The sequence below is a fragment of the Diadema setosum genome, chromosome 5, assembly GCF_964275005.1.
Source record: "Diadema setosum chromosome 5, eeDiaSeto1, whole genome shotgun sequence".
In the NCBI taxonomy this organism is placed as follows: Eukaryota; Metazoa; Echinodermata; class Echinoidea; order Diadematoida; family Diadematidae; genus Diadema; species Diadema setosum.
Genome location: NC_092689.1, coordinates 11,341,044 through 11,357,967, shown reverse-complemented (window position 1 = coordinate 11,357,967; position 16,924 = coordinate 11,341,044). Strand labels below are relative to the sequence as shown.

General features: G+C 38.1%; 1 protein-coding gene across 1 annotated transcript in view; it reads right to left on the bottom strand.

The window, feature by feature from the left end:
- Positions 1-8,669, bottom strand: part of LOC140229089 (uncharacterized) — a 68,362-nt gene extending 59,693 nt beyond the window's left edge. Inside the window, exon 1 of the mRNA XM_072309352.1 lies at positions 8,652-8,669. The gene's annotated coding sequence lies outside the window, so the exon portion shown is untranslated. The remainder of the gene's footprint in view (positions 1-8,651) is intronic.
- Between the last annotated feature and the right edge of the window lie 8,255 nt (positions 8,670-16,924).

Below are 16,924 nucleotides of genomic sequence, written 5' to 3'. Positions count from 1 at the left end.
CATACCGCAGTAAAAGCACACGCTACCTACGGCTCACGAGCTTGACGGAAACTTCAAAAGAAGCCAAATCTCCCCTCCTCGCTCTGAAATTCAAAACTGCAGAATCCACAAAGCCTTCCTTACATAAGTCTCATATAATTTTTGCTGAAAATAAGATTTAAAAATAAAAAAAGCTAGAGAGCACCCAATGTGAAAATAACCAATTCCCCAAATGGGTCTGCGAGAGCTACAGTTGTATCATCATTACGTTCATAACAATTACCAGAAATTGCCATATCATTACAGTAATGAAGTGGCTAACATAATGCAACTGCCTGCCAATAAGGTGGCTGTGAGCAAATCGCAATTTAAAGAAGTTTGTTGTTGTCACGGCTGCCAATGAAATAAATATTACAGGGTAAAACAATTAGATGAATAGGAAAGTGCAATAGACCATGAACCTGCGGATAAAATTGGTAGCCTGGAACACATCATGCTCACAAACATCCACCACCCACCCCCCCCCCCCCCCCCAACTGCTGGCACAATAACTATGATACTCTGCCTCTTGCTGTGTGTTGCCACAAAATGGTGCATCAATATTAGCATTATGAATGATCTTGATGTCATTACAAGAGTGTTCAAAGAATGCATCCAAATCGTGGAGATGATAGGCCTGACATGGCAATATCTCAGCCTGTGATGCACCAATCAGTGTCCAGGGTTAAAGGTCATGAGCAAAGTTACAAGAAATTGTACCTGATCTTGGCACTCTACAGGACTATAAAAAAGTACAATTTAGTACTTTCAAGAGTATTTCATGATGTCTTGTATTTCTGCCCACAGTGTGCTCTTTGGCCCCACAGGAAAAGGTCAAACAGAAACAGCAAGAAATGTATGTCTGAATGGCAAAACACCGACATTGATCAATTTCAACTTGAGGCTTTCTGAAATATATTACAAGAGATTTGTCTCCTGATCTTGCTTTGTTTTGTTTCGGTCTCTGTTGCTGCCTTTGATAACCAGTGAGACGGACAAATACGAGCCAATATCCCCACCAGTGCTGAAACACACTGTGTATTTGAACTTCTGAACCCAGAGTGCAGCCTAGTACTGAGTAAGGGGCAGGAGACTGTTTTCTATTGTTATTACTCGCACGACCATTATTATTAAGGACTCAGACGCAACTGCCCAATATGATAAAGCAGGGAATTCGGGGATATAAGTAGTGGCTCAACACCATAAGCTAGTGTCCATCCAGACAATCTAATGAAAGATGTGGAGCCTCAGAGACCATCATCCAGGCTACGGCACTGTCCTGTCAACAATAATAATCTGTCTCTTGTCTCCTTGGTCTCTCGGGAAGCTGTGGCACGATCATATTAAACACTTCATTCTCAATAGCAGAACATACAATTTCTAAATTCTATTTTCATCTTAACACAATAATATTCCTCTTCAGTGGTATTGTATTCATTATCTCTTTGTGTAACTACTTGTTTCTCTCTTTCGTATTAAAGGTGCCCATCCACAAAGTTTTTAATGATTTCAGCATTGCATGGTAATGTTGAGGCTGATCTATGTACTTCCACAGATTGTACTATTGTTGAACTTCATGATGCATTCATGTACAACCTAAGAAGTTTTCTCAGATTTTCCCTGTCAACTGGAAATTGTGTCCTACTGGCTGTCCCATCTGCATAGCAATCACCAAAGAACTAATGCAAGCTATTTTATTAGGGGAAAAAAAAAGAAATTACTCTAAAAGTGCAATGCATTTGTAGGAATTTAATACTACATGTACTCATATCACCTGAAATATTAAACACAAATCAAACTCCATGATTAAACTGAATCTATAGATGCTTTAACTAAATCCATGATGCAGTCTTGGCATGCATTCTACATATAATGCTAGTATTGAATGTATGTTGTAACAACTGAAAGTAAATGTGTGAACATAAAATCACTTGTGTAGAGATACTTTTCTGCATGACTATAGCTGACCAGTACAAAGTCTGTCATCTGGGAATTCATAAATAGACCTACATATGTACATGTAACAGTAGGGAGAAGACAATCACCTATCTGTAGTTTGCAAATGAATTCTAATTGATCAATATCGTTTCTCTAAAACCTGTAGTGTAGTTCTGAGCATTTTGCTTCAGATTTACATTGCACTCAGCACATTTCAAATTGGAATCCATTTTGCATGTACTCACTGACATTACAACTTGTACAAAGTAGTTAGTATGTCATACAAGCTCTGGAAAAGCTTGCTAGTTGTCCGGAACAAACTTTGTTTGTTTGTTTTTTTCCCCATGGATTAAATTTGAATAGTATAACACCAAAATATCAAAGACCAGCAAAGATGTCCCAAAGATTATCATGAGTTTTGACGAAACTTTAAATAGTGTACAAGTTTTACATTCTATGAACAAGAGAACAAGACAAATTTTCATTATATCTGGAGGTTTGTACAGTCTGAAATATCAAAGATGAAAGATGGAGTTTCTTACTTACTGTGACATGTCATTTGATACAAGTTCACTTTACCCAGCATAATCATACCTCATCAGTTTTGTCGTCTTTAGACTAGCTGTGAAACTGAATCAATTTTTGTCCAGTCTTGGAAAACAAAGCTACATGTACCTACTACAGATACAGTGCAACAAGATTTTTGCATGGAAGTACAGGAAATCAATGTACACATGTATGGTCTACATCTTCTTTTACAGATTCCACGTGTTGGCAGATCAATGGCAAAACCAATTAAACCATTGGGATATTCACGTACAATAAAGTTGACATTAAAGAAAAGCCTTGAGCAGTCAAATAGAAGCAAGTTTATTTCATTACTTGCCATTTAAGAATCTGTGTGTGACAGAGTACTTGCATGGCTGCATGTACAGCTGTCCTGCATGCTGTGCTACACTGTGGACGGGGATGTTGTGCATGTACACAATGTATCTTCATTGACAAATGACTAATCAATGTTCCATTCTCCAAATCTCCTCAAAACCACCAGCCAGCACCAGTGTGCATGTGTGTGTATGTTGGTGTATGTGTGTGTGTGTGTGTGTGGGGGGGGGGGGGGGGGTGTACCATCATGTTTTATGACAGGGCTGACACTAACTTTTTCTAAGATGGTCCATTAGGACCACTAAAATCTTTAGATCTAAAATTTTGGTAGCCTGAAAAAGGTAGAAATGTTGTGGCCTGTAATTATATGGAAACATATTTTTAATCCAAAAAAGGTGTACGAAACCTCCTTGAATCTCCTGAAGAAACTTCGAGACCACAGTAAAAGTATGTATTTTGCAGTGCTCAACAAGTTGCATTTTGTCAGGTATACAGTGTACATGTAGGTGTAAGAGAACACATACAGCCCAGTGCAAAAGAAAGAAAAGAAATAATACTGGCATTTCAGTATGATCAATCCTTCTTCATGACTCATGAAAGGCCAATCAGACTAGACTACCTGCACAAATGCATATTTACCGGGGGTATTTCGCAAGCCCATACCGAGCTACCAAAAGCACAGCTCTGCTAGATTCCCTAGAAGATAGTTGGGCATTAATGAACAGCCCTGTACTTTCTATCCAATCCATGTACACATTGTGCATTGTATACATGCAGTGTATCTCATATTCCACTGCAGTTAACTGTAAAGTGCATCAAAATCATAGTAAAATTTTTTTATTTCCACTCACTCACGAAACTTTGAACCAAAGTGGTCACAAATTGTGAATTATTATTTACTTTGACTTTCACATCATTGCTTGAACGGTTATCCACTCTTTGCGGCATAATGCTGCCCTGCCTATGTTGTACACAATCTGAAAATGAATCTAAGGCATATAATTTGATCTGCAAATTGGGGGTACATGGTGTCTTACAAGTATAAGTCAGTTCTTAATTAGCTCATGTACACATTGGTACAAATGACCTTTCTTTTTTCCTCAGTTGGTTAGGCACTTCACTCGTTTTCAAAGCGGCATAATGCAGAGCTACCAAGTCTCACGCATTCTGCGTGAGACTCAAGCATTTAGGGTCTGTCTCACGATCTCACGCATGGCACCCATTTTTCTCACGCATCTGGTGAAGTCTGCAATTTGGGCCAAAAATAAGGAGCATACAGCTCAAAGGATTAAAGTGATAGATGCAATTGAAGGTATACTTCCCTTTTGCCTTTCAAAATTAGTAAAAAATAGTCACTTAAGTATGCACCAGATCGAATCATTAAGAGCTAATAATTTAAAAAAGCTCCCTACCATGGGACGGGGACATCCCCTCGTTCGCGCGCATGCGCGCGAGCGGCGAGATGCCGAGTCATAAAAATCTCACTCATAAAAGTTTTTTGAACTTGGCATCTCTGCATAATGCATAATCTTGCCTGATGTAATAATTCATGGAATTCATGTTCAAACAAAGAATGAACTCGCATTTAGATCAGGTGATCAGAATACTCCATCAGCTGACAATTTAACAGGCATCTATTTCATTGTTTTGTATTGAATGGAATTACAGCCTATTTCCTTTATTGTGAATTACCATTCTTGCTGTCAGGTGGATGTCCTGGCAAGCACCATTTAGATAAGGATACATGAATAATCATCACATCACAGATGCTTATCTCAGTGAATTTACAAACCAAAATGCCTGTTGGTACAAATGACCTTTTTCTGCTCATGCGCAAAGTGGAATTACGAACTGGTCTATTCCCAGGAGCTAAAAGCAATGTTTCATCTGCATAAATGATTAAATGATAAGTTAAAAGAAGACGGTTGAGAAATGCTGTTCCTAGTGCACACACAAGCTCATTGTCATACCATGGAGCTACTAACATAGTAGCTCCATGGTCATACATTTCACAAATGTATGTGTGGTTGTATCTCTACAGGGTACTTGTACATGTGTAGACTTTATATTTGATTGTGTGCACTCTAGTAAATTTCTCAACCAATTTTTCTTTTTTTTTCAGCTTGCCATGGACCTGTACTCATTCAATACATCAATATTTTAACCCGTTCCATACAGAATTTTGAAATCCCCATACACTTAGTACAGAGGCCATCAGGTTCCCATTTATGGAATGGGTTTATAGCTCTTTGTTACTTAGAAGACGTACAAGACCACCATATCCTTTTTATTGGCATAATTAAGTACCGGTAGATAGCCAACTTCAATTTAAATTGGTATAGGCAGCGTACATACGCCACAAAGGTCGCAAAGAGCGAGTTGTTTGGACTGACGACATGATTTATGAAAGTTGACAGTGCAGTGATAATGTATCCTAACAGCTGATTTGCTTGGTTCATGTACATACACATATGATATGCATGATGAGTGATTGGAAGCTCTACTTTACACTGTAAATGTTTGCTATGATTTCGGTGCAATGATGGTTCAGTGGATGTAAACTATGTTCATGGATACAAAAGTGTACATTAGTGCCTGGAAGCTCTTCTTTGCACCCACCTCCCTGTCCATGTAAAACATAATATGTGACCGTGCACCACAAAACAAACAAAAAGTCGCACCCCTTGATTTTACGTCAGGACTCAAAACAGGTGAAATGGGTCAACTATGTCAATCTTGAGTTTTTCATATTTTCTGAAAGAGCTGTCTTCCTTCTACATATTCTTTAGTTTGAGATCATAACACAAATGGGAAAGTGTGTTTTCAGCAGTTTTTCTACAACCCCTTTTTGGGGGAGAGTATAGAATGATCTGGGCCCCGTCTTGTAAAGCCTTCAAATCAATCACTAGGTCCCTAAATCAATCGCAACTTGCATTGCAGCACACAAAAAACTTGTGATTGATTTCTATCACAAGTCTTTATAAGACAGGCCCCTGGTGGTATGTATTATTCATTTCTTGAAATTTATCCTTTGTACACTCTTCACTTTCAAGTCTAATAACTTTTGAAAGGATAATGCTACTGCTTTGTAAGTTGGCAATAATCATGGACCACAGAATGTGTTGATAGAACACGCTCAATTTCAGCTTAATCTGATTTCATTGTTGTTGCTCCGGTGGTCGACATCTTGTGTTTTGTCCCCGTCATCGCGCTGCTAGCCCAGCTTGGTGAAATATTAAGAGCTTGAATAGACCCTGTACTTCAGAGCCTCTTTACTCAGTTCACACTTTTCCAGAGCGTGTGCTTTCTTTCCAGTATTTTAGGTAGGTTAGGGAAGTCCATTTGAATTGAGTTATGCATCATTTTAAAGCTTAGAGTCTGCTCTTTCAGAATCTGCCCTTGACTAAAAATCCATGCCTGGCGACTTTTTGTTGGTTTTGAGATGCAGGGTCACATAGACTTCTGAGCTCTGGTAAAAAGTGTGACATTTCATATACAATGTATACGAGAGTTTGTTAGTTAACTCTGCATAGTATGGTAGTTGGGTAATTCCTACCATTTGTAAGTCAGTCTCTCCCATGAAAACAAAATAAGGATCTACCACAGATTATAGATCTAAAGTCAATTAAGAACCAGGCAGAGCAGTGGCTGAGGGTATGGTATGAGTGTGCCTTTATCAACTCAAATCTGGCACAGAATTAAGGTTTCCAAATAACTTTCAGGGAGTTTTGGACAGTTGATAATGCAAAGCTGTTTTGATTATGGGGATAGAAATGTGAAACAGTTCTGAAATGCCATAAAAATTGTGGTAGCATACATGCATTTGAGCCAGAAACTTGTTTCTGCAGAAATAATTAATGAATGCAAAGTCGTTTTAAAACACGTTCACAGCTCGGACCTGTGCCCACGCCAAGCGCACATCTTCACTCCTTGGTTAGACTGCGCAATGGGGCTGCACAGTAACAAGGCCTCCCAGTCAACTCACAGCAATGATGATAAATGCAACAACTCAAGAAACACGATCTGAAAGATCTTTGCAAATGCAGTTTGATAGTACGTAGGTATTGAAACGCATTTAAAAAGATGAGAAACTTAATAAACATAGCCAAAGTCAATCACGATTTTTACAGTACAAGCCGTTTATACTTTCGCGTACATATCATTTTCGCAAATGATGAGGTCACAAGCATTTTTGCGAGATGTTGTTTTCAAGATTTTGACAAAATATTTTGCTGTGATGTAAGTGCACTATGAATATTAAATGCCTCACGGTTCAAGAATAATTTTCACTTGCTGTAAAATTCATGGTCCAACATAACCGCGGCATGGGGCGCTGCAACCAGTAACCCGACTCGATAAGATGGGTTAGGGGGGCTGGTGCGGTTGATAGGTCCAACAGTGTTGCGAAATTCGTACAAATAAAAGCTTACACAGTACCAGATACTACCGTGTTGGTTTCTAATCTTGAAAACAAGATACCTAGATACTATGCATGTGGTATATGGCCTAGGCCCTAAAAAAAGGTCATTGCATTGAGGTCTAGAGTAAAAGCCCCAATTTTCGGACACTTTAAGCTTTTTTGCAATATTTGTTCAACTCAAATAATACTCTACAAAATTATATCTATAGTAATGTATGTTAAATATATCAACCTACTTTTTCCCAATATTGATTATGTTAAATAGATCATAAAATTTCACAGAATCCCCAAATATTATCACCTTGTCAATTCCCCCAAATTCGAACAGTCTCTCCAAAATTCGGACACGCGCATAATGTCGATACGCATACAAGGCCGCTGAAAAATCCACACGAGCCATACCTTGTTGGCGCAAGGTTGCATCGGGGACGTTGCGGCGCCCGTTCGTGTCCGAATTTTGGGGACTCTGCACTTCCATTCAGCCCCTGTACATTTATTCACTGCATCGGCACGTACAGAGATTTTATTTTTCTTTTGTGTTTTTGAGGATACCATCACACTCTGAGCTTGCGATTAACGAAAAATCTCGCAACAGAACGGCATAGTATTTCAATTTTTTTGCGCTTTTTCAGCGACCCCGATTCTTTACACGGGACCTAATTCGCACACGCTTTTTTTAAATGCGATGTCAAACGACCCATGCGAATGCTGAAATGCGAGCGATAACTGGCGTGAGTGTCGCCAGGCGCGGCGGCGCGGCAATGTTTGAGTGCAGACGTGGCGACTGACCTCCATACTCAGTCGCCACGTCTGCACTCAAGCATTGCCGCCCCGCCGCGCCTGGCGACACTCACGCCAGTAATCGCTCGCATTTCAGCATTCGCACGGGTCGTTTGACATCGCATTTAAATCCATGATATTAGATATGATGCCTCAAACCGATTTTGCTCAAATTTCGTGAGTAACTAGGAAACTTGTGAAGCTTTATGGACATAATCAAGCGAATTGCCGCAGTCCTTTCATTTTCGCGTTGCATTGCAAAAAAGCGTGGAGACTCCTTATAAGGGGTGCCCCGGGGGTTTCTTATAAGGGGGACGGGGTTACTTATAAGGGGGACGGGTTACTTATAAGGAGGGGCCCCCCTTGTGAGTGGGTTTCCCGAACTGATTCTGTTAGACATGAGACAATGTAACTTTTATGATTATTATAATTAGTGGATAAATTAGATTCTAACTAACGTGTAACGTTAGTACTAAATTACTATCATTTCAATCTATGCCAGTTCTGAGTTTACTCCTCTTTAATTACTGGAAATTTGCTCAAAAAGCTTGGTCTACTACTAGACCCCCTACTAATTACTAAACTAGTAAAGTAGTATACTTACATGTACAACAGTCCAACCGTCTGTAATCAGCAGTGAAGTTTGTTTCCTTGCCGTATCCACTAATTTAATAATAGTTAGATGTCATGTCTAGAGACTAGAACCGCTAGAGTATTGACAGGAAGGTTCAAGCATGCGCCTTTCTTTACTGACGCAGCGCAGATCTGAGCTGCTCTGTCACTGATTTTTGCTTGCTTTTGTTGTTTTCTTCTGCAAATCGTAAAATGTTAACTGCTGTCTGATGCCCAGACCGCTGGAGTCAATGCTATCGGCACAGAAGAAACTGGCTCAGAATCAGTCAGATGTTGAGCTTTGCATGCTTTGAGGAAGGATTGAGCTGACACGACAGCTAGCTAGCGAAGAGGTTGAAGGTGTGTAGGCGTGCCCCGCGGGTGTTGGGGTGAAGTTGGGGCTCCACTTTCGGGTAACTTCTCGGGTATGCACTATGATATACGGGGTCTATCAAGTGGGAGCATGCAGCTGCTTCTGCGAAGATGTTGTATTTCTTCGACCCGGACGCGATTTTTTTTTCCGTAACCCTAACGCGTCGAAATTGCCAATTGTGTCACTTGAGCAAAGACTATCAGTGTACAAGTTGGTTTTTGTACGCATGTGCGTGGACTTCAGCAGGTAGGCGTTGAGTTCGTACTGTTACACAGTATATACAGAGTACCATTGGCATGGTCGTCTGCTAACCACAGAATCAGATTACAACGTGAGAATGGGACGCCGTCCTTCAAGCAGAAACATAACAACGGGTTTGTGTGTATGGGTATGTGTATATCATATGCGCGTGTGTGAGTGTTTGTGTGTGTGTGTGTGTGTGTGTGTGTGTGTGTGTGTGTGTGCGTGTTTCCACTTCACATGTCATCGCCATCGCGTTCGGCTTTGCCTTTGCCTGTAGTTTTGTTCGCCGTCTGCTGTCACTCCTCCTGTGTCTCGCTGCGAGACTTGTGTTACTAGGATGCATGCAAACTCGACGTCGTCATCAATGTCTTGCAAAAAGTAAATTGGAGATCTAATTGAAGCTTGGAATAAATCATAATCAAAGTATTATATATACGTAGCGACACGTAGCGGTAGGTTAGTGAAGCAACCTTCTTTGTCAAATTTGTAATCTGCTATTTACATGTAGATTAACGTCTATCTTTTCACTTTACTCATGTTTGTATTCCCATATACACTATAATCTTGTATATCTTTTGTGTCATGTGTAATCTTTGAGTATTGTATTCACTGGTTTGTTATATTGTTATTTATACTCTTTGTTTGTACTCTCATACCCCGAGAGGGGGTCGAAAGAGTCAATAAAATTCACAAAATTCACAAATATTTAGGTCTACAGCTGCAGCGATTGCTATTGTTAACATTGATCATGTTTATTAAGCCCCACAAAATCAGATTCGAAGAGGACATTTGTTCTTGGGTAACATGGATGAACTCCTAGGTTAATTTGGGTTTATCCTCCAACTTCATGATGATTCAGAAAGGCGTGGTATAAGGAGGCTCCTTTTTAGTTCAGGTTCATGTATATCAAGATATATGATTACATTCTCATGCAATAACATCCATGATGAAGATGGGGGAGGGAAGAGAAACTGCGGGATGGGGGGGGGGGGGGAGAGCTAGTAATCATCGATTTTGATCGATAAAATTTCTCTATAAATGTTTTAATTTGATCAGCTTTAAAAAGACATTTTGGATCGGCATTAAAACTCAAAAGATGTGCTATTTCCATCAAAATCAACTCACTTTCCCAGTCCATACATGTACAAAATTGCTCTAGTATCACGGTTTGAATTGCTCTATCAATAATTTTTTGATTTTCACTTTATCATTGCCAACCCTATAGTCCTTCTCATCACTTACCATCGTCACCCCTACCACCACGACCATCACTGAAGGAAACCAAAAACCCAAAAAGAAATGTGGATTGAGTGAAAGCAGCAACATTAGTAGAACACATCAGTGAAAGTTTAAGGAAAATCGGGCAATCGATGCAAAAGTTAAGAACTTTTAACGTTTGGATGTTGGAACCACTGGATGCATGACATCATGTGTGGGCAACAACATAAAGAAAATATAAAGAAAACAAACATGTTTTCACTTTTCTTGAGTAATGGAAGAGCATTTGATTAACCACTTTCAGAAAGTAGGGGGAATGATACTCTTAACATAAGTCAGTATCAGTTAAGTTGATGGAATGTATGATTTTATTGATTTTTTTTTGTGTGTGGAATTCTCTTTATATTTTCTTTACATTGTTGCCCATCATGGTCTCTAGTAGTCTCTTTATTCAGTGATTACAACACAAAAATTATAAAAACGAGAAACTTTGCATCGATTGTCCGATTTTTCCTCAAACTTTCACTGATGTATAATGCTAATGTTGCTGCGTTCACTCAATCCGTATTGGTCTTTGGGTTTTGGTTTCCTTTCACCAATCATCACTACATACCATCATTGCTTTTATTACCATGCACGACCATAAACATCATTACTATCATTTCACAACTGGATATCATCTTATCATCATCACCACGATTATCACTCGTATTACCATCGTACATATCACCACAAGCAATATATCTTCCACCACTATCAATACTTTTTTCCATGTCATCAATCCATCAACAACAACTTCACGAAATCTCTTTCAAAGTTTTCACCATCATCATCATTATCATAAGTCTAAATAAGCATTGCGACTGGCAATATATTCATACTCGATCCCTCCCTCCAATGCCCACATGGCCTAGCACCCGTAATTGAAATGATGAAGAGAAACGATTGAATATTAAAACACTGATTTGTTGGTTTGTTTGTTTGTTTGTTTGTAAGAACAATAGCCGCATTCACACGTACAAAATAGCTGGTTACCGAGCGCGCTCCAAAACTCGAGAGTTCTTGTTATACTCGCAACTTTTTATAAACTTCATGATCGATATATTATAGAAACAAACACCAGGCTTTAACTGGTATCAGATTCCCAGGTGGGTTCATGACTTTAAATGTGTATAAACCATTTGTTGTCGACTGACACCCAAAAAGGGAAGCCATGCGTGATTTGTTGTCTCGAAGTCGTGCAGTATCGTACACATAAAAAGTGATGAGATATAGAGCTGTGATAGAAGTTTACCAGTATATGAAGTTTATCAATATCAGCATAGCCATATGTTTACTATGTGAGAGAGAGAGAGAAAAAAAATAAAACCCACAGCTCCGATTCTCGAGTAAAACACATTTGTAAAAGAGATTTGAAACAATCGTTTTATAATGTGTTATTTGTCACAAAATAATTTCACTTATTTTTGATAATATTAATCGATAACCAAATGAAAATCAATATGCCCGATATTAGCCAAATTTAAGATCTTTTCATTAAGTTGGAGCAACGAGCATTAGTTCAGAGTCACAGAGGCTACTTTCGAGTTTTTATGAAATACATTCACAGGAAACTGATAACTATTAGTTTGAACGATGATAGCACCCAAAATATCGTTACAGTTCGTTATTGAGAAGGTTCGTTATTCAGAAGGTTCTTTATTCCGAAGGTTCGTCATTCCAAAGATTCGTTATTCCGAAGGTTCTTTATTCCGAAGGTTCGTTATTCCGAAGTTTCGTTTTCCAAAGGTTCGTTAATCCAAAACTGAAACAAAGCTCGTTATTCCGAAGGTTCGTTACGGACCCTATTTCATTGTCGGATCAATGAACCTTCGGAATAACGAACCCTATCTTATTTTCGGATTAGCGAACCCTCGGAATAACGAACCCTATTTCATTTTCGAATAAACGAGCCTTCAGAAAGCGAACCCTATTTTTTCAGATAAACGAACCTTCGGAATAAGTAACCTGCGGAATATCGCCACAAATGTTCGGAATAACAAAGCCCTTTTTTATTTTCGGATTAACGAACCTTCGGAATAACGAATATCCGAAACACACAAATTCCCTATATACTTAGAGGTTTGTTAACCCTAAATTCAAGAAAGGTTCGTTAATCCGAACATTTGTGACGTTATTCCGAAGGTTCGTTAGTCCGAAAATGAAATAGAGTTCGCTATTCCAATAGGTCGTTTATTCGAAAATGAAATAGGGTTCGTTATTCCGAGATTCGTAAATCCCAAAATCAAACAAGGTTCTGGAACGGGTCATAAAAACTTTTTTGAACGTTCTTAAAACGTTTTTAAACGTTCTAGAGGGTTTTCAAAAGTTATCTGGATGTCGATAACGTCCAAACGTTTTTCTGTCGGTCCTTAAAACTTTAGAAAGTTTTTTTTAGTGTTATCTTACCGTTTAAAAAAAAAACCGTTTTTATAACGTCCAATTGAAACGTTTAAATACGTCGAAAACCTTCCACAAGAAGACGTTCTGAAAAAGTTTTGACAAAACGTTCAAATAACGAACTTGGAATGTTTCAAGGACGTTTAGAAAACGTCTTTGTGTTAGCTGGGTAAAGACGTAAAATTCAAGTCATTTTTGAGACGTATTATTCACTTCATATTTACGACGTATTAGTGAAATGAAATTTACTTTGCTTTGCAACCTATTTACCACGTCATATTAATGACGTGACGTTAAATTTACGTCAGTTTTGCGACGTTTTTGTGACTTCATATAATAAGGCCTACGAATTATAATTTTATAGAGTTATATCAGTTTGCGACATATATACTGTCGTCAGAACGACGACAATTTCACGTCAGTCAACTGTCAAAAATAAGATTTGTTTTTTTTTTTTTGCTCAAATGGAAGACATAGAGGGACGTCATTATCTAGACTTTAGAAAGGCGTAATAACTGTCGTTTGTTTGCGGTAAATATGCAAAGAAAACAGACGCTATTTAGACGTCTCAAACTGACGCCAATAAGTCGTATTGTTGTTTGAAGATATCTAAAAGACGTCATATTTGTGACGTCTTTCTGACGCCTGGTTGGTTATACGAAGACGTTGTAAAGACGTGTAGATTACTAATTTAAAGTCTTATAGACGAAAATAAAACCGTTTCAAACTGACGTGAATATGTCGTATTTTTCAAACTGACGTCAATATGTCGTATTTTTTGCTCAAATGGAAGTTGTCCCAAAGATGTCATTGGTGGTCATTAGATTCGTCTAAATGACGTGTAAATCACAATTCTAAAGACAAGATTTACGTCAAAATAACGTCATGAGCACGTCATCTACACGTTAATTCATGCCTTTTGGATGTATATTGGAAAAGAAAAAAAGGAAGACGTCTGAAAGACGCCTTTTTCACGAAAACTATATATGTAAACAAGGAAAACAGACGTGATTTTGACGTCATTTTTAGATCGTGGGCGGTTAAGGTCTAATACAAAGTGCATGTGAGTACCTCAAAGTACAACCATGATACAAATCTGGGTCCAAGCTGACATTTGGACGTTTCTAAACGTTCTTGAAACGTTCCAAGTTCGTTATTTGGACGTTTTGTCAAAACGTTTTCAGCACATCATTTTTTGGAAGGTTTTCGACGTATTCAAAACGTTTTAATTGGACGTTATAAAAACGTTTTTTTTTTTCATTAAAAATACAGACATCCAGATAACTTTTGAACAAAGAAAGTCTTATGACCCATTCCAGAACCCTGTTTTATTTTTGGATTAACGAACCTTAATCCAAAATTAGTTATTCCGAAGGTTCGCCAATCCGAAGGTTCGTTAATCCAAAAATCAAAAAGGGTATGTTAATCCGAACATTTGTGATGTTATTTCGCAGGTTAGTTATTCCGAAGTTTCGTTTATCCGAAAAAATAGGGTTCGCTTTCTGAAGGCTCGTTTATTCGAAAATGAAATAGGGTTCGTTATTCCGAAGGTTCGCCAATCCGAAAATAAAATAGGGTTCGTTATTCCGAAGGTTCATTGATCCGACAATGAAATAGGGTCCATAACGAACCTTCGGAATAACGAACCTTCGGAATAAAGAACCTTCTGAATAACGAACCTTCTCAATAACGAACTGTAACCATGATATTTTGGGCGCTATCATCGTTCAAACTTATAGTTATCAGTTTCCTATGAATGTATTTCATAAAAACTCGAAAGTAGCCTCTGTGACTCTGAACTAATGCTCGTTGCTCCAACTTAATGAAAAGAATATCGGCAAATTGATTTTCATTTGGTTATCGATTAATATTACTAAAAATAAGTGAAATTATTTTGTGCCAAATAACACATTATAAAACGATCGTTTCAAATCTCTTCTACAAATGTGTTTTACTTGAGAATCAGAGCTGTGGGTTTGATTTTTTTTTTCTCTCTCTCTATCTCACATAGTAAACATATGGCTATGCTGATATTGATAAACTTATCTATCACAGCTCTAATATCTCATCACTTTTTATGTGTACGATACTGCACGACTTCGAGACAACAAATCACGCATGGCTTCCCTTTGGGTGTCAGGCGACAACAAATGGTTTATACACATTTAAAGTCATGAACCCACCTGGGAATCTGATACCAGTTAAAGCCATGTGTTTGTTTCTATAATATATCGATCATGAAGTTTATAAAAAGTTGCGAGTATAACAAGAACTCTCGAGTTTTGGAGCGCGCTCGGTAGCCAGCTATTTTGTACGTGTGAATGCGGCTATTGTTCTTACAAACAAACAAACAAACAAACAAACAAATCAGTGTTTAATTTTCAATCGTTTCTCTTCATCATTTCAATTACGGGTGCTAGGCCATGTGGGCATTGGAGGGAGGGATCGAGTATGAATATATTGCCAGTCGCAATGCTTATTTAGACTTATGATAATGATGATGATGGTGAAAACTTTGAAAGAGATTTCGTGAAGTTGTTGTTGATGGATTGATGACATGGAAAAAAGTATTGATAGTGGTGGAAGATATATAGCTTGTGGTGATATGTACGATGGTAATACGAGTGATAATCGTGGTGATGATGATAAGATGATATCCAGTTGTGAAATGATAGTAACGATGTTTATGTTCGTGCATGGTAATCTAATAAAAGCAATGATGGTATGTAGTGATGATTGGTGAAAGGAAACCAAAACCCAAAGACCAATAAGGATTGAGTGAACGCAGCAACATTAGCATTATACATCAGTGAAAGTTTGAGGAAAATCGGACAATCGATGCAAAGTTTTTCGTTTTTATAATTTTTGTGTTGTAATCACTGAATAAAGAGACTACTAGAGACCATGATGGGCAACAATGTAAAGAAAATATGAAGAGAATTCCACAAAAAAAAAAATCAATAAAATTATACATTCCATCAACTTAACTGATACTGACTTATGTTAAGGGTATCATTCCCCCTACTTTCTGAAAGTGGTTAATCAAATGCTCTTCCATTACTCAAGAAAAGTGAAAACATGTTTGTTTTCTTTATATGTCATGCATCCAGTGGTTCCAACATCCAAACGTTAAAAGTTTTTAACTTTTGCATCGATTGCCCGATTTTCCTTAAACTTTCACTGATGTGTTCTACTAATGTTGCTGCTTTCACTCAATCCACATTTCTTTTTGGGTTTTTGGTTTCCTTCAGTGATGGTCGTGGTGGTAGAGGTGACGATGGTAGGTTATGAGAAGGACTATAGGGTTGGCAATGATAAAGTGAACATCAAAAAATTATTGATAGAGCAATTCAAACCGTGATACTAGAGCAATTTTGTACATGTATGGACTGGGAAAGTGAGTTGATTTTGATGGAAATAGCACATCTTTTGAGTTTTAATGCCGATCCAAAATGTCTTTTTAAAGCTGATCAAATTAAAATATTTATAGAGAAATTTTATCGATCAAAATCGATGATTACTAGCTCTCCCCCCCCCCCCCCCATCCCGCAGTTTCTCTTCCCTCCCCCATCTTCATCATGGATGTTATTGCATGAGAATGTAATCATATACCTTGATATACATGAACCTGAACTAAAAAGGAGCCTCCTTATACCACGCCTTTCTGAATCATCATGAAGTTGGAGGATAAGCCCAAATTAACCTAGGAGTTCATCCATGTTACCCAAGAACAAATGTCCTCTTCGAATCTGATTTTGTGGGGCTTAATAAACATGATCAATGTTAACAATAGCAATCGCTGCAGCTGTAGACCTAAATATTTGTGAATTTTGTGAATTTTATTTACTCTTTCGACCCCCTCTCGGGGTATGAGAGTACAAACAAAGAGTATGAATAACAATATAACAAACCAGTGAATACAATACTCAAAGATTACTCATGACACAAAAGATATACAAGATTATAGTGTATATGGGAATACAAACATGAGTAAAGTG